Raw genomic sequence first — 22,546 nt, 5'->3', positions numbered from 1 at the left:
TGGGGAATCCAGCCCCACTCCCCCTCCTACAGGACCCCACCCACGTGGGCATGGGGAATCCAGCCCTGAGCTTTCCCTTGATGTTTCCCGAGTCCTCTTGTGCCTGTGGCCCTCGGCACCTCTGGCTGGAAGGGGCTACTACCTGGTAGAAGAGAAATGCCTCGTCCCACTCACCGTGCACCCCACCACCGCATGGCCCTCCCAAGCCACCTTGGACACCTCCCATTGCTGCCGGGCGACCATGGCCCTGACCCGCTCCCTGACTCTGGGCCCCAGCCACCAGAAAGGGAAGGACCAGCCCCGGCAGCCCCTCCCGCCCAACAGCAGTTCAATCGCTCTGTGAGACTGGCGGAAAGCAGGACAGGGAGAGCAACCTGGACCCAAAGAAGTGGGGCCTCCTGACCCAGACAGGAGAAATCCAAGGCCACCAGCGCAGGCGGGACCCGGCCTTCCATGGCCGGGGCTCCGACTCAGAAACGGCAGCGCCTCATGGCCGGTGCTTGGAGCCGTGCGTGGCGTGGTCCCCGGGGAGGGTCACCGTGCCGAGGTGCTGATGGGCCTCTGGCCTGGAGACCTTTGGTCTTCTGGTGGTATATCACCTGAGGAGTCTTCGTCTTCTGGGGAGGGCTTAGAACAGGACACGGACAGGAGAGCTGTCCACAGGCCGGAAACTCGTGGATAAACTGGAGGAATTTGACAGAAAGCTTAAATTTATGAAGACAGTTTTTCACAGAAAGAGGGAAATTAATAAAAATCTATCCAAGAAAGTGTCTGAACTGAAGGAATTGCTCAGAATGTCTGAAGAAAACCAAAGGAGGAAAAATCTATTCCACTTGTCACGGAAGGACACCATTTAAAGAACTCGCCAGAGAACAGACGTCCCGGGACGTGGCTGGAGATGAGGGAGCCTGCGAGCACGTCCCAGGGGGAGCCGCGGGCCCTGAGCACAGAGGGGTCCTTGGCAGAGCTCCTCCAGGTCAAGGACAGGTTCCCCCGCCTGGAAGGGGAGGGGGAGGCATTACAAGAACAGGCCGAGCGTTGGGGTGGGAAGGAGGCCCAGGTCCGAGAGCTGGAGAGCTTCTTCCTTAAGATGCGGGGCTTCCTGGAAGCTTTTGCACCGGGGACGTTTTCACGGTACGAAGGCCTGGCACCCCTGTGCACCCCACCCTGGGAGGGGGGCCTAGAAGCGGGGTAGAGGTGCTTCACCATGTATAGGAGTTTTGAATAAACCACGTTGGAAGGGGACGGAAGTGTTCCTGGTGATGGGGACACCAGGGGTCGCGGTCACTCCCCCCGACATGCATGCTCACAGCCTCCAGCTGATTGGGTCCCAACTGGGTCTGAACTGCAGACCCGCCAACACTCAAAGCCAGCGTCGAGCCGGGCGCTGTTCTGAGGGGCAGCAAACCAAGCAGAGGGCCCGGACCCAGGGATTCCAACAAAGACCGTTTCTGGCCCAAGGCCTCCCAGCCAGTTTGTGGCAAAACTTGGGTTTGGACCTTGGCGTTACAGCAGCAGGTGCCGGTCTGACGCAGGTCTCTGATGAGCAAATGTGAGGGGTGAGGCCAGGGTGGAGAGAGGCCAGGGGCATCGGGTGAGGGGTGTGGGGTGAGGGCGGCAGGTGGGAGACCGGAGAGGGGGCTGGGCTGGCAGGCTGCGTGCGCGGGAGGGCGGCCCTGCGGGATGGGGGGCAGGTGGGAATAGGTGCATCTGGGGGATGAGGGAGGTGGCCGCCTCCACGAGGCAGAGCTGAGAAGGAGTTGGATGCCGGGGCTGGGGGGAGCTCAGGTGCGCCGGGGCGCAGGGCAGCGCTGCTTGCTCCCTCTCTCCCCCACTCGGCCACAGGCTGCAGCCCAGCACCTGCTCTGCCCAGAACCCTCTTACTTCCTCAATGCCGCTGGCCACCGCCCCTCGCCTCGGGGCTCGGGGTGCACAGGGAAGCTTTGAGCTCCAGGGAGCCGGGCTGGGACGGCTGGCTTGAGGGAGTGTTGACAGATGTGGCATTAGAACATACGTATATGTTCTGAAATATGTATAGGTTCACAGGAGGGTGCAGATAGGGCCGGAAGGCCCCGGGCACACTTCACCCATTTTGCCCCGGTGGTGACATCTTACGTGACCGTAAGACAGCACTCCCTAGGAAGCCGGGGTCAGCGTGGTGTGCGTGTAGGGTCCTGTCCTTCCGTCACCCTGCCCGCGGCAGCCACCCATCCGCTCTCCATCTTGGGAGCTTTGTCATCTCGAGAGTGTGGCCTGAATGGAGTCATACAGCCGTGACCTTTTGAGATACTGGTCGGGCTTGTGTCTAGCTTTTTAAGAACCCGTCAAGCTGTCTTAGCAGCGCACGCACATTCCCACCAGCCGTGTGAGCCCTGCGTCCCTTCCGGTCTGCTGTCTTCTAGCAGGTGGGCAGTGGCGTCCTTCAGGTTTTCCTTTGCGTCTCCCTTGGGGCTAGTGATACCGAACAATGTTTCATGTGCTTATTTGCCACCTGTGTATTCTCTTTGGTGAATGTCTGTTCATGGCTTTTGCCCATTTTCTATTTGGGTAGCTTGTGTTTTTTACCGTCGAGTTTGAGAGCCCCTTTGTCAGATGTGCGGTTTGCAGGTATGTCCTCCTAGTCTGTAGCTTGCTTGTCTTTTCATCCGAACAGGATCTTTAGTAGAGAAAACAGTTTTCATTTTGCTGAAGTCCGATTTAGCACGTGTTTTATTTTACGGATTGTGCTTTTAGTGTCGCGTCTGCGTCCTGAAGATTTTCTCCTGTGCTTCCTTCTGGTAGTTATGTAGTTCTACATCTTACTTTTAAATCTAGGCTGTGATCAGTTTGTGTCCACTTTTGTATGAGGGGTGAAGCTTAGGTCGTGGTATTTTTGTTCCTTTGTTTTGTCCTTGTTTCGTGGCCTGTGGCTGTCTAGTTGCTCTGCAAAGACCATCCTTCTATGTTAAATCGACTTTTCACCTTTGTCAAAGGTCAGCCACGTGAGTGTGGTCTACTTCCGGGTGGTGAGTGAGTGTGGTCTACTTCCGGGTGGTGAGTGAGTGTGGTCTACTTCCGGGTCCCCTGCTCTTCTTGTTGGTCCTGGGTCTTTGCCTCCACCCGTACCCGTCTTGCGATGGAGTGTCCTGACTTCATTCTTCCATTTTGTCCCTTTTCAAGTTGTTCTGGCTGTCCTAGTTCCTTTGCATTTCCATATAAACTTTAGAATAGTTTTGTCAGTGTCTATAAAATAAAACTTTCTGGGATTTCTGTAGGAATGTGTTAAACCCGGAGATCAATCTGGGAGATGAGACATCTTGACTGCGGTGAGTGTCTGCATTCGGGGGGATCTCTGACCTCTTCCACCACGCTGCCGTGGGGTCCCACTGCTGCCTCTGCACCCCTACTTGTCCAGCTGCTGGAAGGACGGGCTCTCGGTGGTGCGGAGGGCAAAGTCGGGGCTCACACACCGAGGGCCCGGCTGCCCTGGCCCTGGGCGCCCCTCCACCTTCCCGCCCCGAGCAGAGCTGTGGGACCCCTGGAGCCCCAGGGCTTCCGCGTCAGCGCGGCCGGGACTCGGGCACAGCAGCTGGGGGTGTCCGGCCCTCAGAGCGGACTTGGAGATGGAGGGTGGTGGCAGCAGCTGACCCATCCACTCGGCCCGGAGCCTCCATGCCTGGGCTCGAAGGAGCCCAGGAGCCCGTGGCGCCGAGCCCCAGGCCTGGCTTCCATGTGGAGAAGGAGTGTGGCGCTCCTCGGCCTGAGGGCTCGCCCTCCACCGAGGGGTCTCTGTGCGGGTGGCACAGGGCCTGTGTGCCTGTGGCTTCCATTTGTTTTCCAGAACAAATGAGTTATGACTGTGGCAATCTCGGCAGCAACAGCAAAGCATCTTGACGTGTTGAATTGTCATTTTGTGCCCCAGGTTCCGACTTGCCGAGAAGGGACCGGGAGGTCTGGTTACCCCACCGTCCGGCCTGGCAACCCTCCAGGTCTCATCTGCTGCGACACAGCTCACCGGGACCACGCCGAAGCGTGTTCTCCAGGAAGCGTTCGTCTGAACGTCTGCTCTAGGTTCTCTGGGGTTTCTCCCTAGGAGTGGAACTCTGGGTCCCGGGTGTCACTTTCTGAGAAGCCACCAGCATGGTGTCCACAGCAGCGTCACCATTTGCATCCCTACTTGCGCAGTGGGAGGGTTCCCACCTCTCCACACCCTCACTAACACTCGCTATTTTCTGTTTGGGGATTATTTTGTTGTTTGAAGTGGCATCTCACTGTGGGTGTTTTGTTTTGTTTTGTTTTGTTTTTTTTCTCACTGTGGTTTTGATTTGCGTTTTCCTAGTGACTGAGGTGGGAGGTAAGACTTCTCCTTTATCCCCTTAGCCTTCGCTGGACTGACACAGGACAGAGCAGCAGGAGAAAAGCAGACACATTTTATTTAATAAAATGTTATGTGTACGTGGGAGTCCTCACAGGACAATGACGGTGAGAGGCGGTGAGGGCCAGGTGTTTATGAAGTAGGTTGAACAAGGAGTGGCAACTGTGGGACAGAAGGGGAGTATCTGGGGGATGGAAGGAAAATACGAGGGATTTAACGAGGTCTGCTCGCAGGGTCCTCGCCTGGCAACCCGCCTCTGGTGACGAGTGTGTCTTCTCGGTGCAGGGAGGATGTCCTCCACGTCGAGTCTCACCTCTGCCTTCAGGAGGAAAAGGGGAGTCAGAGCACCCTTCCTGCACCTGCTGTTTTGCAAGCGCCTTTAACACAAGATAACCAATGTGCCAAAGCAGCGCAGCACGGAGCGGCACGTCCTGAGCCCCTGCCCTAGCCATGCTGAGCATCCTTTCACGAGCTCATCGCCGTTCGTGTATGTTCTATGGGGAAATGTCTGTTCAAGTGCTTTGTCCATTTCTTTAGATTCCACATATAAGTGATATCATAGTATTTGTCTTTCTCTGTCTGACTTATCAGCATAATGCCCTCCAAGTCCAACCATGTTGCTGCAAGAGGCATTATTTCATTCTGTTTTATGGCTGAGTAATATCCCATTGTGTATACGTACCACATCTTCTTTATCTCTTCATCTGTTGATCGACACTTAGGTTGCTTCCACGCCTTGGCTACTGTGAATAGTGCTGCTATGAACATTGGGGTGCACATATCTTTTCGACTTAGTGTGTTTGTTTTTTTCAGATATATACTCAGCAGTGGGATTGCTGGGTCATATGGTAGCTCTATTTTTAGTTTCTTAAGGACCCTCCGTACTGTTCTCCACAGTAGCTGCACCAGTTGACATTCCCACCAACAGTGCACGAGGGTTCCCTTTTCCCCACACCCTCTCCAATGTCTGTGTTCTTTTTCATAGCAGCCGTTCTGACAGGTGTGCTGTGATATCTCATTGTGGTTTTGATTTTAATGCAACTTTCTAAAGCTGTGAATTTTACTGCACTCTTCTATTTTTACTGTTCTCTAGAAATTCTGTGCTCTGTACCTAGCTTCTCTTTGGCTCCAGAGAGAGGCTTTGCGTTTCTGGGCGGAAACACTCTTTTCTCCTAGCTTGGGTGCGACGTGATCAAGAAAGTCGCTCGTCCTGTTTCTGCGCTGCAGTGCCCCGCTGTCTCCTTTGCAGCCTGCTGGGTGGGCCGTCTCAGCAGCACCTCTCCTGTGAGTGCCCGGATTACCTTCTGGGCTCGGTTGTTGAGAGTTTGGGACAGGGTGGTCCATTTCACTAACGTGACCCCGAGTAAGAAGAAAACTCTTTACACCGTCTGGGCGGCCTCATGCCACAGATGATCTACTCTCCACCCCGGTTACCGTTTTCTCCTTCCCAGCACCCGTTTCCATAATTAAACCATGGGGGTAGGGGTGTCTCCAGGCAGATTTACCAAGACACCGATTGCGTCCTTTCGGAGGGGGCCGCACGTTGGGGAGGAGGGGCCGTACACACACACACGCGTGCACACACGTATGTGCACACGGGTGCCTGATTTCTTTAGCGAGAGTCACAGGGACACCTGGACCCAGGCGGCCTGCCCCGCTCCCTGTAGCTTCCTCAGCTCTCGAGTCCCTGCAGGGCTGCCCCTCTACCAGCGACACACACCAGCTAGGTCTTAACTCTGTCCTGTGTCCCAGCCTTCTTATTTTCAGGCTCATAGCACCTTTCCGAAGGAACGCTTACAATGCTGGGTCCTGACAGGAGTGGTCTTGAACACCCAGCACACGTCCGAGCCCCACTCAGGACCAGGGAGGGCCCACAGCCTGGCCGCTCCCCTGGCCTCCAGCCTCGCAGCCCTGGAGGCTGCCGCCTGGAGAGTTTATCGGACTTTGTGATAAATTTGTCACGTAGTCTGGGTGGATTCTATCTCTACGGCTGATCGTAGAAACTAATTATAGGTTGTTTTACTAAATGATTTCAGGGGAAAACCAAAAAATGTTATTTTTTTACCAGTAAGCCAGCTAACTGCGTGTAAAATCTTATCATCCTGTGTGGGGCACGTGTTTTATTCAAGAATCAGTATTTTAAACAGAATGGGCAGGTGTCAGCCGCCTCCTGTGAGATCAAAATCACTGGAGGTCAGTTCTGGTTGGACAGCGGACTGGGCAGTGTCCCTGAGCCCTGGGGGGTTATTGACGCCCTGGCTGTCCTGTGGGCAGCTGAGATGAAAGAAGGGGCCCCGGGGCCGGACAGGGAAGCCCCCATCCTGTAACAAGCAGCCTCCCACCCTCATCTGCACAGCCCCGTCGGGACATCCTCCCACAGGCCTGTCCGGGAGCCGCCAGCCTCTCTTCTCTAGATCCCCCCGACCCACCGGGAAGGGGGTGTTGGTACTCGAGCATGAGCCACCCTGCACCCCTAGCACAGCTGATGAGTCGGATCCTGAGATGCTGGAAGTTTGAATGGAGAGGACCTGGCAGCTCATGGGCGCTATGTGACAACAAAGCCAGACTTGGCCTTTGCCCCTCAGACCCCCGGGATCTCCTGGGTGATGAGTGTCTTCTGCGGTTCATAACCATCTCCTTCCAAGCACAGCTGAGTTTATGCCAATGAGGCGACGCCGCTGGGGCCTGTGAGAGCTTCAGGACAGGGGTTGGTCACTAGAAAAGCCAAGTGACTGGGGTAGGAACCCTCAGCCCCCCCCACCCCCGGACCTCCGGGGAGGGGACGGGGCTGGAGACAGGGTCAGAGCTCTCGAATGGTGAGACTGGAGAGCACCAGGTTGGTGAATGCGAGGGGACGCTGGGAGGCTCACGGCCGAGAGTGAGTGGCTCCATCCCGCCCCCACCCCGGCAACCCCCGCCCCATACTGGGCTCTTCCACTGGTCCTGAGCTGTGTCCTTTATCATGAACAAGTAAATACATTTTCCTGAGATCTGAACCGTTCTAGTGAATCGGTGAACCAGAGGAAGGGTGGGAACCACCGAAGTTGTCACCGCCAGGGAGAAGTCCCACGTGGTGGTGGGGGCCCACGTACAGGTGGCGCTGGAGGGGGCAGCCCCGCGGGACTCAGCCCTACTGCGGGCGGCGCTGACTCGGGGGGAGGGGCATCCAGATGGTGGAGGACGCGCCGGGCACGTGACTGGTGGGGTCCGGGAGGGAAGCCGGCTTCCGGGAGCCCCTGGTCTCCCTCAGGCGATGCAGCCTCCACGCCCCGTCTCCACCTCTCTCTGTGTCTCTCCCAGCCCCTTTCCATCTCTCTCTCTCTATCTCTGTGTCTCTCCCTCTCGCCTGTCTCTCCCTTTCACAGGGGGCTTGAATTAACTCCCATTACTCAGGACTAGGGTCCTTTTTACCCCTCTGCCCTGGAGCTCGAGCGCGTCTTGCTTCGCGGCCTGGTCAGGCCCCATTCTGCCCCGCCCCCAGAGCCCCCTCCCCATGCCCGGTCCTGTGCCGGGCCCTGCCGACAGTGCCCTCAGGAGCTGCAGAGTGAGGGGACCCGCAGGAAGACCCCGCAGGCAGGAGGGACCCTGGGTGCGGCCCTTGGGCCAGCGGCCCGAGGCGTTTCCAGGATGCGAAGGTGTGACTCACCGGAGCCGGAGGACCTGTCCCCAGCCCCGCCCTCCCACCGCGGGCAGGCATCCACCGGAGGTTTGTCCCAAATGTGCTTCCGGAACACAGAGGGGGCAGTGGCTTTGCATGGCCCGAAACGAAGCATCAGAGAGAAAACTGGGCGTGCGAGCGCTGCTCCCACATGGACAAAGGTTACGTGTACAAACACATGGATTTTAATAAGAGGCGTAAAATACAGAAAGGCACACGTCGTACGAGAACCTCTTCAGCCACACGTGCCCACGGGCTCCCACAGGCTCCGCTCCGAGAGCGTCTCGCGAACACAGATGGGCCAGAGACAAGCCGCCTCCCCCGAGACGGTTCTGTGACCTGTGATCCCGGAGGCCCGAGCGACTCCGCGTGGCTGGGCCCTCGGCTCACTTGACGCCAGGGCCACGCGGGGACCCGGCAGGAGGACGGGGTGCAGTGGCGGCCGGGAACCCACTCGCCTCTGTGTCCAGGGCCCAGATGCCGCGTCTTGCTGGCTCATAGCATCTGGATTAGCGGAAAAGCGCGGCCTTTCCACGTGACCTTAATCCCGCCGAGATCAGGCACCCTCCTCACTCTGGACCCCAGTGCAACCCCGCAGGGTGAGCCAGGCTCGCCTGCAGACAAGGGTCCCCCTCACCCAGACACCGCCTGTGACACAGACTTTCCCCTTTTATTCTACTTTTGTTGAGGCTAAACCTTCCAGAAACAACTTCCAAAAGCATGGCCGTGCCCCCGAGTCAGGGGCGCCACAGGCGGGACGCTGTGGGCTGTGGGCTGTGGGCTCCCCGGGCGCCAGGCGCCGGACACCGCCGGCGTCCCAGAGGGAAGATCTGCCGGGGAAGCTGCATCCGAGGGCAACAAGCGACGCCTGGTCCCGGGGCAAGTACAGAGGAGGCTTCCCCCCAGCCCCCCAGCCCTGACGTCTGTGCTGCACGAGCACCACACATCCTGCTAAAGCGAAAGGGGTAGTAACGTCCCTCGGGTCCAGGGCGGCCACAAAACAGACGACAAGTGAAAAGCGTTTAAAAGAGGCAGTCCTTGGTTGCCTCAAAGAATGGGGTTGTGCAGCCCCGGGGCCCTCAGAGATGAAGGGGTGGCCATTCCCACGGAGCTGACCGGCCAGCGCACCAGCCACACGGCCACGGGACCAACGTGGTTCCAGAAGCTGGGGTTGGGGCGTGACCCATCTTCACGGCGAGGGACGCAAAGGAAATAAGGTTTTTATACTAATGAAGCTTATTCAGAAAGAACCAAGTAATCCAAATGCAGTTTTGTCTTCAAATAAGTGGATTCCGAGAATGCATGCCGCACATGAACTGTGAGGGTTTACACACTTCTGTGACATGCAAACTCTGGGCTGAGTGCTTGCGTCCCCAAACTCTTATGCTGACATCCTACCTCCTGTATTTGGAGGTAACTGGAGGTGGGGCCCCCGGGAAGGGCTTGGGTGCTGTGGGCAGCGCCCCTGAGACCAGACCAGTGCTGTCTCAAGAAGAGGGAGCAAGTTGGGACTTCCCTGGGGGTCCAGTGGCTAAGACGCCGCAGGCGGCCCAGGTTCAATGCCTGGTTGGGGTACTAAGATCCCACAAGCTGGAAAAAAAAAAGAAAGGAGGGGACGAGCATGGGAGGAAGTCTATTCACATTATCGTGCCAACACGTAAGGTCAGGTCTGTGCAAGTCCACTTCCATGAAGCTTGAGGAAGCTGATTTATGGGGTGAAGGGTCGGGAGGGCAGTCCTCGGGGGCGCAGACAGGGAGGGGCAGGGAGCCAGTACTCCCTGTGTGCCCAGTGTGTGCCCAGTGAGCGCATAAAGGGTACTGGTCTGTAGTTTCCTTGTAGTGTCTTAGTGTGTGTGGCTTTGGTTTAGGGTAACGCTGGCCTCAAAGAATGAGTCAGGAAGTGTTCCCCCCTCTTAAATTTTTTGAAAAGTTTGAGAAGGATTCGTATTAGCTCCTCTTTAAATGTTTGGTAGAATTCACCAGTGCAGCCATCAGGTCCAGTTTCTTTGTTGAGAGGTTTATTATTGCTGTTATTACCGATTCAATCTCCTTACTAGTCATATTTCTATTCTTATTTTCTATTTCTTCATGATCCAGTCCTGGTAGGTGTTGTATTTCCAGGAATTTGTCCATTTCAGCTAAATTATCTAATTTGTTGGTGTACATTGTTCACAGTGCTCTCTTATAATCCTTTTTATTTCCGTAGCATTAGTTTTAGTGTTTCCACTTTCATTTCTGACTTTAGTCATTTGAGCTATTTTTCTTTGTCCATCTAGATGACATGAATTATGTTGATCTTTCCAAATAACCAACTTTTGGCTTTACTGATTTTCTCTATTGTTTTCCTATCCCTTATTTCATTTATTTCTGCTCTAATCTTTTTTTATATATAAATTTATTTATTTATTTATTTTTGCCTGAGTTGGGTCTTTGTTGCTGGGCATGGCCTTTCTCTAGTTGCGGCAAGTGGGGGCCACTCTTCGTTGCAGTGAGCGGGCTTCTCATTGCGGTGGCTTCTCTTATTACAGAGCACAGGCTCTAGGCGTCTGGGCTTCAGCAGTTGTGGCTCGCGGGCTCTAGAGCGCAGGCTCAGTAGTTGTGGCGCACAGGCTTAGTTGCTCCACGGCATGTGGGAGCTTCCCGGACCAGGGCTCGAACCTATGTCCCCAGCACTGGCAGGCGGATTCTTAACCACTGCGCCACCAGGGAAGCCCTAATCTTTATTTTTTTCTTCCCTTCTGCTAGCTTTGGTCTAGTTTGTTCTTTCTCTAGTTCCTTAAGTTAGTGTGCGGATTTGAGATTTCTCTTGTTTTTAATGTGTTTATAGCTATACATTTCCCCGGATTTGAGGTTTTCCTTGTTTTTAATGTGTTTATAGCTATACATTTCCCCGGATTTGAGATTTCTCTTGTTTTTAATGTGTTTATAGCTGTACATTTCCCCGGATTTGAGGTTTTCCTTGTTGTTAATGTGTTTATAGCTGTACATTTCCCCTAAACACCACTGTTGGTGGGTCTATTACTTTTGGTAAGTTGTGTTTTCTTTTTTACTCGTTTCGAATTATTTTCTAATTTCCCTTTTGATTTATTCTTTGATCCATTGGTTCTTTAATTTCCACAAATTTGGGAATATTCCAATTTTCCTTGTGTTATTGATTTCTAACATCAATTGTTGTGGTTGGAGGAGATACTTTTTATGGTATCTAGCTTTTTAAATGTATTGAGCCTTAATTTGTGGCTTAACATATGATCTATCCTGGAAAGTGTCTCACGTGCACTTGAGAAGGATGTGTATGTTGTTGTCGTTGGGTGGAGTGTTCTGTGCACAGCTGTTAGATCTGGTTGGTTTACTGTATTGCTTATGTCCTCTATTTCCTTATGTATCTTCTGCCTGGTTGTTCTATCCAATATTACGAGTGGGGTTCTACAACTATTGTTTCAGAACTCTCTATTTCTCCCTTCAATTTTGTCAGTTTTTGCCTCATATATCTTTTTATTGGAGTATAATTGCTTTACAATGTTGTGTTCATCTCTGCTGTACAAAGAAGTGAATCAGCTATATGTATACCTATATCCCCTCCCTCCCACCCCCCATCCCACGCATCTAGGTTGTCACAGAGCACCGAGCTGCACTTCCTGTGCTTTATAGCATGTTCTTGCTAGCTATCTACTTTATGCATGGTAGTGTATATATGTCAATCCTAATCTCCCATTCATCCCACCCTCCCCTTCCCCCCACGTCCACATGCCCATTCTCTATATCCCTATTCCTGCCCTGCAAATAAGTTCATCTGTACCATTTTTCTAGATGCCACATATATGCGTTAATATATGATATTTGCTTTTCTCTTTCTGGCTTACTTCACTCTGTATGACAGACTTTAATCCCATCCACATCTCTACAAATGACCCAATTTCATTCCTTTTTATGGCTGAGTAATATTCCATTGTATATACGTACCACATCTTCTTTATCCATTCTTCTGTTGATGGGCATTTAGGTTGTTTCCATGTCCTGGCTATTGTAAATAGTGCTGCTGTGGACATTGGGGTACATATGTAATTTTGAATTATGGTTTTCTCAGGGTATATGCCCAGTAGTGGGACTGCTGGGTCATATGGTAGCTCTATTTTTAGTTTGGTAAGGAACCTCCATACTGTTCTCTACAGTGACTATATCAGTTTACATCCCCACCAACTGTGCAGAAGGGCTCCCTTCTCTCCACACCCTCTCCAGCATTTATTGTTTGTAGATTTTTTGATGATGGCCATTCTGGTGTGAGGTGACGCTTTACTATAGTTTTGATTTGCATTTCTGTAATAATTAGTGACGTTGAGCATCTTTTCATGTGCCTCTTGACAATCTGTATGTCTTCTTTGGTGAAATGTCTATTGAGGTCTTCCTCCCATTTTTTTAATTGGTTTGTTTGCTTTTTTGATATTGAGCTCCATGAGCTGTTTATATATTTTGGAGATTTAATCCTTTGTCAGTTGCTTCATTTGCAAATATTTTCTCCCATTCTGAGGGTTGCCTTTTTGTCTTGTTTATGGTTTCCTTTGTTGTGCAAAAGCTTTTTGTTTAATTAGGTCACATTTGTTTATTTTTGTTTTTATTTTCATTACTCTAGGAGGTGGGTCAAAAAAGGTCTTGCTGTGGTTTATGTCAAAGAGTGTTTTTCCTATGTTTACCTCTAAGAATTTTATAGTGTCCAGTCTTACATTTAGGTCCTTAATCCATTTTGAGTTTATTTTTGTGTATGGTGTTAGGTAGTGTTCTAATTTCATTCTTTTACATGTAGTTGTCCAGTTTTTGCCTCATATATTTTGATGTTCTGTCATTAGGTGTGTAAATGTTTATATTTGTTATAAGTTCTTGCTGTATTGATCCTTTTATTAATATTTAATGTCCTTTTTTGATTTAAAGTCTATTTTTTTCTGATATTAACATAGCCATCCCAGCTCTCTTTTGGTTACTGTTTGCAAGGAATATCTTTTCTATCCTTTCAATTTAATCTATTTGAGTCTTTGGATTTAAAGCAAGTCTCTTGCAGACAGTGTATAGTTGGAGCATGTGTTTTTATCCATTCTGCCAATCTGTCTTTTTATTAGAAAAATTAATCCATTTACATATAAAGTAATTACTGATAGGGAGGGACTTACATCTGTCATTGTGCTATTTGTTTTCTTATAGCTTTCCCTCCTCATTTCCTGCATCACTGTCTTTCTTTGTGTTTAGTTGATTTTTTTGTAGTGAAATGTTTAAATTCCTTTCTCATTTCCCTTTGTATATATTCTATAGCTGTTTTATTTGTGGTTCCCATGGGGGTTACATTTAATACCCTAAAGCTATAACACTCTAATTTGAATTTCTACCAGGTTAACTTCAAGGACAACGAGACCTCTGCTCCTTTACAGCTCCATATCCACCCCTTTTGGTTGTTGATGTCACAAAATGACATCATTGCACATCGTGTGCACAAAACATAAATTATACATTCTTTTAAGCGCATCATTCTCTTAAATTATGTAGAAAACAAGATTTGGAATTATAAGTCAAAATTACAATAATACTAGCCTTTAAACTAATAATTTTTAAAATGTATTCATGTCTTAAATAATATAGAAAACAAAGTGCAATAACAAGCCATTGTTTCAATAACACTAGCTTTTATAATTGCCCATGTATTTACCTTTCTTGAGATCTTTATTTCTCCATATGTTTTTTGTCTAGTGTCCTTTCATTTCACTTGCATGACTCCATTGAGCATTTCTAGTGGTCATGACCTTCCACAGCTTGTTCATCTGGGAAGGTCTTATTTCTCCCTCACTTTTGAAGGAGTTTTGGCAGGTATAGTGTTCTTGGTTGGCTTTTTTTTTTTTTCCTTTAGCACTTTTTTTGTGTGTGTGTGGTACATAGGCCTCTCACTGTTGTGGCCTCTCCCATTGCGGAGCACAGGCTCCAGACGCGCAGGCTCAGCGGCCATGGGTCACGGGCCCAGCCGCTCCGCAGCATGTGGGATCTTCCCGGACCGGGGCACGAACCCGCGTCCCCTGCATCGGCAGGTGGACTCTCAACCACTGCGCCACCAGGGAAGCCCCCTTTAGCACTTTTAACATGTCAGCCCACTGCTTTCTGGCCTCTAATTTCTTTCTTTTTTTTCAATTTACACACAAATGTTTATTTCTCCACATTTACCTTTTTAAAATTGAAGTATAGTTGATTTACAATGTTGTGTTAGTTTCTGGTGTACAGCAAAGTGAGTCAGTTATACGTATATACATACTCCTTTTCATATTCATTTTCATTATAGTTTATTACAGGATATTGAATATAGTTCCCTGTGCTATACAGTAGGTCCTTGTTGTTTACCTGTTTTATATATAGTAGTTTGTATCTGCTAATCCTAAACTCCTAATTTATCCCTCCCTCACTGCCTTTCCTATTTCATAACCATAAGTTTGTTTTCTATATCTGTGAGTCTGTTTCTGTTTCCTAAATAAGTTCATTTGTGTCATATTTTAGATTCCACATATAAGTGATATCATATGGCGTTTGTCTTTCTCTTTCCAACTTACTTCACTTAGTATGATAATCTGAGTCCAACCATGTTGCTGCAAATGGCATTATTTCATTCTTTTTTTTTTATCACTGAGTAGTAGTCCATTGTGTATATACACACCACATCTTCTTTATCCATTCATCTGTAGATAGACATTTAGGTTGTTTCCATATCTTGGCTACTGTAAGTAGCACTGCTATGAACACTGGGGTCCATGTATCTTTTCAAGTTATAGTTTTCTCTGGATACATGCCCAGGAGTGGGATTGCTGGATCATATGGCAACTCTACTTTTAGCTTTTAAGGAACTTCCATACTGTTTTCCATAGTGACTGCACCAATTTACTTTCCCACAAACAGTGGAGGAGGGTTCCTTTTTCTCCACACCCTCTCCAGCATTTATTATTTGTAGACTTTTTGAGGATGGCCATTCTGACTGTGAGGTGTGAGGTGATACCTCATGGTAGTTTTGATTTTAATTTCTCTGATAATTAGAAGTGTTGAGCATCATTTCATGTGCCTGTTGGCCATCTGTATATCTTTTTTGGAGAAATGTCTATTTAGGTCTTATGCCCATTTTTTGATTGGGTTGTTTGGCTTTTTGCTATTGAGTTGTATGAGCTGTTTGTATATTTTGGAAATTAAGCCCTTATTTGTTGCATCCTTTGCAAATATTTTCTCCCATTCTGTAAGTTGCCTTTTCAGTTTGTTTATGGTTTCCTTTGCTGTGCAAATGCTTCTAGGTTTGATTAGGTCCCATTTGTTATTTTTGCTTTTATTTCTATTGCCTTGGGAGAGTGACCTAAGAAAACATAAATTCTCTGATTTATGTTAGAGAATGTTTTCTGGCATCTAAAATTTCTGATAAGAAATCTGTTGATAATCTCATTCAGGATTGTGTATGATGATTTGCTTCTCGCTTGGTGCTTCCAAGATTTTGTCTTGGAAGGTCTTTGTCTTTTGAAAGTTTGATTATAGTGTGTCTCAGTGTGGGTTCCTTTGAGTTCATCCTACTTGGATTTTGTTGAGCTTCTTGGATATTTATATTCATGTATTTCATCAAATTTGGGAAGTGTTCGGCCATTATTTCTTCAAATATTCTCCCTGCCCTTTTTTCTCTCTCTTCTCCTCCTGGGACAGTGTGAATGTTGCTCTGCTTGATGGTGTCCCACATGTCCCTTAGGCTCTGTTCACTTTTCTTCAATCTTTTCCTTTCTGTCCCACAGACTCACTAATTTCCATTGTCTTATCTTCAAGTTCACTGATTCTTTCTTCTACCAGCTCAAATCTGCCTTTGAATCCATGTGTTGAATTTTTATTTTAGTTATTGTATTTTTCAGCTCCAGAATATCTTTTTGGTTTCTTTTTCAGGTTTTCTATGTCTTTATTCATATTTCTATTTTATTTGTACATTGCTTTCTTGACTTTCTCCACAGCTTCTTTCAGTTCTTTGAGGATCTTTAAGGTGGTTGTTTTAAAGTCTTCGTCTAGAAGATCTACCATCAGGTCTTTTCGTTGGTAGTTTATGTTGATTTATTTTTTCCTTTGAATCAGCAATACTTTCCTGTTTCTCTGTGTGCCTTGTGATTTGTTGTTGTTGTTGAACACTTAACACTGGACATATGAATCTAATAATGTGATACCTCTGGAAATCAGATTATCCCCCTTCCCTTGGGTTTGCTACTTCGTGTTATTGTTGTTCATCGTTATAGGCTGTCTCTGTGCTGAGGATAAGCCTAAGGTACAAACTTAAGGTCTTCTCAGATCATTTCTGAGCCTTTCCCTGGGCATGCATGGTCACTTTCTGATTTTCCCCATATATGCATTTGTTTTTGAATGTCTGGCTCCCAAAAGAGGAAAAAGAAAAAAGTGAACAGGGATGAAGGCTGCCAGCCTTTTAAAGCCCCTGGAAGTCACTTCAGCTGGAGGGGGAGGGTCTTGCAACAATGAGAGAGGTGCAACAAGGGCCACCAGCCTGTTCATCTGCACCTCTGTGATCAGAAACAGCAATCAGTGATCAGAGCACAGATCCCCAATATCTGCACAGGGTCTTTTTTCCCCACCCTGGTTTCCCCAAGCTGTGTGTAGGCTGCTCCGGAAACACATGCACAGCTGTCTTCCATGAGCATAGGGGGTCCAGTGTAGGTAGCTGCTACTGCGTTAAGAACTAAAATTGACCAGGATGAACCACAATTTACCATCCAAGGCTTTTCCTGGATATTTCAAGCCTTCAACAGACTCCAGAGTACCCAGATGGTTACGGGGAAGATTCTGCCCCTGCATTTATTGTCCAGGTGGGAGATGGAGTCTCACCTCGCAGGTGCTTCCTACTCTGCCATCTTCCCTAAATCCTCTCTTTAAAAAGTACTTGTTACAAGGACCCTATAAATAACATGAACACCCACTAAAATGTGGGATGTGCCACACCTCTGTGTGTGTGTGTATATTTAAAAGCATTATTTCTTATTGATCACACGGTAGTTACAAGAATGTCAGACATAATGACTTATGCAATCTAAACAAGACAGACCGATTAAAATTTTCCATAGTGGGAAAATATACATATTGAAACTTAGCCACGTGTGTAGACAGATGCCTGCAGCAAGAGTAGGTGATGGGAGGTTAGGGTTGAAGGACCATGTGCAGTAAGATTGCTTCCCCTCCATCATAGTAAATACCTTCCATTAACACATAGATATTCCACAAACATCTAAATACACAGGAGTAAAGTATGACCTGCCACATGTGCAAAGTGTTCTCACTATGCTGTCTCTGTTATACTCCCACAAAAATAGTAAATAGTGAACCCCGTGCAGGTAGTAGGAAGCATCAATCATTTATCCCAGGTTGGACTTGGAGGGTGTTTAACTGAACATTATTATTTGTAAAGAGTCTATTTCTCCTTTTGCTCTGTCTTTTTCACTATTGACATGCACAATTGACAACAAGTTGATGGTTGTTTGACCTAAAGGTGATAACTGAAATACTCTTAAAAACGTAAGAATTTTAATAACATATTTTAGTCACCCAGTTAACATAAAACGTGGACCATCTATAGCTTTAGATCAAAAGGTAGAGGGAGTGCATCTGAACATCAGTGCTTTCAGGTTCAGTGTTCTGTAGTTCCTACCATTGTCCTAAGGAATGAAACTAAGACAACTTTATCAAAGCAGGAACTAGTTTGAACTCTTAGATCAGAGAAAATCCAAAACAGAAGAAATGTCACTCAATTTTTTCTCTGGGCCTTTTAAGAAAGTAGGCCAATTTATAAATTATTCAAGGTTCCTGTTGAGCAGTGGCGTTTTTCTGTGTGTAACTGTCTAGAGAAAGAACCCCAAAGAACTCTCTAATGTTGTGACAGTGTTGACCCAGCCTTCACTCATTAGGAATCAGGAATCTTGAACAGCAGTTCAGAGTGTTCTCATACACTCCCATTCACCCTGCTTTTTTGCCAACTATTACGGCCAATGTGTTTGGGGGGCAGGCATGTTCAACAAATTAGGCTTAAAGACCTTCTCTGGTTGAGTAGAAACCCTTCTAGAAAGAGTTGGCCATGATTTGAAGCTATACTATAAAGCTATAGTAATTAAAACAACATGGTCCTGGCATAAAAATAGACACATAGACCAATGGAACAGAATAGAGAGCCCAGAATTAAACCCCTGCATATACAGTCAACTAATATTTGATAAGGAGCCAGGAACATCCAGTGGGGAAAGGATAGTCTCCTCAACAAACAGTGCTGGGAAAACTGGAAAACCACATGCAGACCATGATATTGGACTCCTGTCTTACACCACTCAAAAAAGTTAACTCAAAATGAATCAGATGTAAATGTAAGACCCCAAACCCTAAAATTCTTAGTAGAAAACATAGGGAAGAAGCTCCTTGACATTGGTTTTGGCAATGATTTTTTTTTTTTTTTTTTGGTATCGCACCAGAACCACAGACAACAGAGGAAAAAACCAACAGGTGGGACTATATCAAACTTAAAGTTTCTGCACAGCAAAGGAACCATCAACAAAATGAAAAGGCAACCTATGGACTGGGAGGAAATATTTGCAAAACATAGATAAGGGGTTAATATTCAAAATCTATTAAAAAATTAATACCACTCAATAACAAAACAAAAAACCCATTTAAAATGGGCAGAAAGATTAAACAGGCATTTTTGCAAGGAAGACACCCAAATGACCAACAGATACATGAAAAGATGCTCAACATCACTAATTATCATGGAAATGCAAAACAAAAGCACAATTAGATATCACCTCACACCTGTTAGAATGGCTCTTATGAAAAAGATAAAAGATCACAAGTGTTGGTGAGGATGTGGAGAAAAGGGAAACCTTGTGCAACAGGCTTTCTCTAGTTGCATCGAGCAGGCGCTACTCTTTGTTGTGGTGTGTGGGCTTCTCATTGCAGTGGCTTCTCTTGTTGCAGAGCATGGGCTCTAGGGGCATGGGCTTCTGTAGTTGTGGCACGCGGGCTCTAGAGCACAGGCTCAGTAGTTGTGGTTCATGGGCTTAGTTGCTTTGCAGCATGTGGGATCTTCCCAGACCAGGGATCGAACCTGTGTCCCCTTCATTGGCAGACAGATTCTTAACCACAGTGCCACCAGGGAAGTCCCCAGAGTATTTTATTTTTATACTTCTGAAATTTGTAGACAAGACAGCCTAGGTTAAACAATACAGTTTTCCAAAGCTGCATGTGCTCATTTCATACTGTTGAAGTGAAGAGTTTTTCTGCTTGAAGTACAAAAACAATTTCCTAAAGCTCCTAAGTGGGAACACTACTGTTCTTATGATCTGTGATTAGATGAACTGATCAATTTCAGTTGGTAACATCCCTTTTTTCCCTTGGCAAGTGTTTAACAAATTCTAGAACAGATGCATTTTTCTAGGCTTACACCAACAATTTCATTCCAAATGTCTCCTGAGGGGCATGTACCATACACAGGAATCCATCTCTATCCTTCTCACTTTCACACACTCCAGAAATTAGCATGGACAAGCTTACCATTCTGTGTCTGTTCACCAGCAGGAACAGGGTGTCAGAAGTGGGATCTGAAGGCATCAAATCCCGAGAGGCAATGGCCCCCAGAATTGAGCAAGGTACTCACACTGAGCCCCTTGTGCTCATCACTTCTATGAATTGCCACCTGCTTTCGTTTTGGTGAATCTCTTCTTAGACTTCAAATTTTGCTCTTTTTGCATTTTGAGCTCTCCAATTTTATTTGGGATCTGGAAAGTCTTTGTTGTTTCAGGGGGAAAGTTTTGTCCATTCCAGTTCAAGACTTTACCTTTAGTGAGTACTCAGTTGTTGTCTGGGGCATGGAGTGACAAGATTCTTTTGGGGGGATTGAGCTGTGTTCTAGGAATTCGTTTTATTCCTTTTGGAATCTGGGCTAGGACTTTAGCAACTTTATTGGGTTTCCAGGAGAACTAAGGGAAATGGGATCCCAGTCACCTAAATGTTTTGAGGGCAGCCCTCCTTCAGGGACTCCAGCCAGTTTCATGTTTAAAAACTATGGATCCAGGCTTCCCTCGTGGCACAGTGGTTAAGAATTCACCTGCCAATGCAGGGGACATGGGTTCGAGCCCTGGTCTAGGAAGATCCCACATGCCATGGAGCAACTAAGCCCATGCATCACAACTACTGAGCCTGCGCTCTAGAGCCAGTGAGCCACAACCACTGAGCCCACATGTCACAACTAGTGAAGCCCACGTGCCCTAGAGCCCGTGCTCCGCAACAAGAGAAGCCGCCACAATGAGAAGCCCGTGCACCACAACGAAGAGTAGCCCCTGCTCCCTGCAACTAGAGAAAGCCCGCATGCAGCAACAAAGACCCAATGCAGCCAAAAATTAATTAATTAATTAATTAATAATTTTTAAAAAACTATGGATTCCCCACAGGCCCATTTTTAGCTAAGTGGGCTGAACAAGCCAAAAGTAATCTGGAATTACAGTGGCCGTTACGGGGAAGGCTCAACCTCCCTAAACTTGTTTTTCTTAAGATTAAGTTGGAGGACCGTGGTTCTAAAATTAAACAAAATGAATGGCATATTTGTTTTCACTGGTAACCGGAAGCTTCCAAACATGCACAAAACTGTAAAATTGCTTCTTTGCAAGATACCATTTCTAAATTGGCTGAAACAACCAAAGAAAAAAAAAAAAGCAAAGAAAAAAAGGAGAACAAAATGGCTTCCAAAGCCTTGTGCTTCTTGTGTCCCCCCCTGCCCCCAATTTCTTTGTCTCAGGTAGGGTCTTATGTGTCTTCCCACTCCCTTTGCCTCAGACTCTGCCCCTAGAAACCATCTTGTGCTCAGGCCCTGCCCCCAACACCACCTTCCTCTCTCCTCCTCCATGAAAACCTGCCTCTTTAAAATGAGAGCCTCTGAAGCTGACCCTAATTACTGGTTTTAAGTTAACTGGGGCAAACCACTAGGTGAGGAGATCCTGACTCTTGATCAGTGATGCTTTCAAGGAAAGATCTTGAGCAAAAGGGGAAAATGTAGAATTAATTAAGGAGCATTCCACTAACCTTTGGAGTCAGGACAGGCCCGCAGTGGGTGCCCTCACACCCACCATGCATGTCAATTATCCCAAACAGGAAGATGCCTCTACCTACTATCCAGCAGGAATAAGAAAACTTCCCTCCAACCCCACCCCCCAGAGCCCAGCCAATCAGAGACTGCAGCAGCTCAGCCAATGGGAAGCCTCCATGCTCCCCCCCCCCCAGCTCTTCCAATGGACTCTTCCGTTATCACAGCCCCTCCCAACTCCTCCTTTTCCCTATAAAAGCAAGTCCCCATTTCTTGTTCCCTGGGTTTGCCTGTGGTCTGTCCTTGTTTGCATATTCCGAATCGAAGTTCCTCCACTATTCCTGAGTAAACTCCCTTTTGTTGGTGAAATAACTGGCTGTCATATTATTACAGTTGACAGAGGCTTGAGCTTAGCCTTGAGCTGCACAGGCTCTGATTGCCTTGATGCTGTTACTCTGGTTGATGTCATCAGGTTCCAGGAACTTGGTTTTATCCAGGACAGGAAGCTTCTCATCCTCCCGTGGTTCGGTTATTGCCATGATTCTGCTAGAATGCTGCAGGGCGTGGGGGCTGGTGGGGGTGAGGGTAGAGAGTCTGAGTGGCTCCCATTGCGACAGTGGCTTTCTTGTGTCGCCTTAGGTGTTTTTTTCAATGCTAAACTTAATATTTCTTTTCAAAAAATCGTTTCAGAAATGAGTGTGAGATGTGGCTTAATTTGAAAGTCTTCTCTTAACTAGTGAAACCTAATTTAATTTCTATTTTAAAAAGGAATAAAAGGGAATAAGAATGTGAAGTGGTTGAAAGGAAACTAGAATCTGTGTGGACGCCAGGGATGCTGGATGCTCTCCCCGCACCGGGTCCTTGTTACACTGTGGGAGCCTCTTTCCTTAACCAGTTCAGTTCTCCTCTCCCTCAGCGGGAACCTGCGGCTCCGTGTCAAGCTCCAGACGCATTCCTCTGCGGAGAGGGGCCCATGGAAAGTAGCCGGCTGACAGGCACCCGTGGCCTGCAGACATTCTGGCCACGACTACCACGCGGGGTCACTGCAAGGAGGGCTCCTAATCAGGAGGGAGGGGTCATTGCCTCCAGGGGCCGCCCCACGCGAGCCCAGTCACCCCCATAGCCGCGCTCCTAGCAGGACCCCGGCCCTCAACCCCCGGGGGCGCTCTGGGAAGGTAGCACTGGGGCTGGGGCAGCAAGCGAGCGACGGGTGGAGAGAAGCCGCCCCGCCCCGCCCCGCCCCGCCCCGCCCCGCCCCGCCTCAAGTTCAAGGAGAGACCACGCCCAGCCATGCTTCCCTCTGATTGGCTGAACGAGAGAAAGACCGGCGATGATTGGGTGGAGTGGACGCCTCTCGGCGCCCATCCTCCGCCACGGGGCGGGGGCGGGCGTGATTGGTGCAGGCATCGGCCCGCCCCGCCCCGCGACGTCA

The 22,546-nt window shown here is 48.2% G+C and overlaps 1 long non-coding RNA gene across 2 annotated transcripts in view; it reads left to right on the top strand.

Annotated features, from left to right (window-relative positions):
• LOC113619194 (uncharacterized) overlaps positions 1-7,367 on the top strand; it is a 7,438-nt gene extending 71 nt beyond the window's left edge. Inside the window, exons 1-3 of one of the 2 annotated variants that reach the window (XR_003432321.1) lie at positions 1-1,559; positions 3,902-4,841; positions 6,423-7,367. The exon at positions 1-1,559 is cut by the window's left edge and continues 71 nt beyond it. This is a non-coding gene — a long non-coding RNA (uncharacterized LOC113619194). Of the gene's footprint in view, positions 1,560-3,901; positions 4,842-5,530; positions 5,908-6,422 lie in introns of those variants that run through there. The other variant, XR_003432320.1, reaches the window with a different exon arrangement.
• The last annotated feature ends 15,179 nt before the right edge of the window (positions 7,368-22,546 follow it).

This window comes from Aethalodelphis obliquidens, unplaced genomic scaffold, assembly GCF_003676395.1.
Source record: "Aethalodelphis obliquidens isolate GAN/ISIS:26980383/991018 unplaced genomic scaffold, ASM367639v1 scaffold6, whole genome shotgun sequence".
NCBI classification, from domain to species: domain Eukaryota; kingdom Metazoa; phylum Chordata; class Mammalia; order Artiodactyla; family Delphinidae; genus Aethalodelphis; species Aethalodelphis obliquidens.
This window is presented reverse-complemented; position numbering and strand designations above follow the sequence as displayed.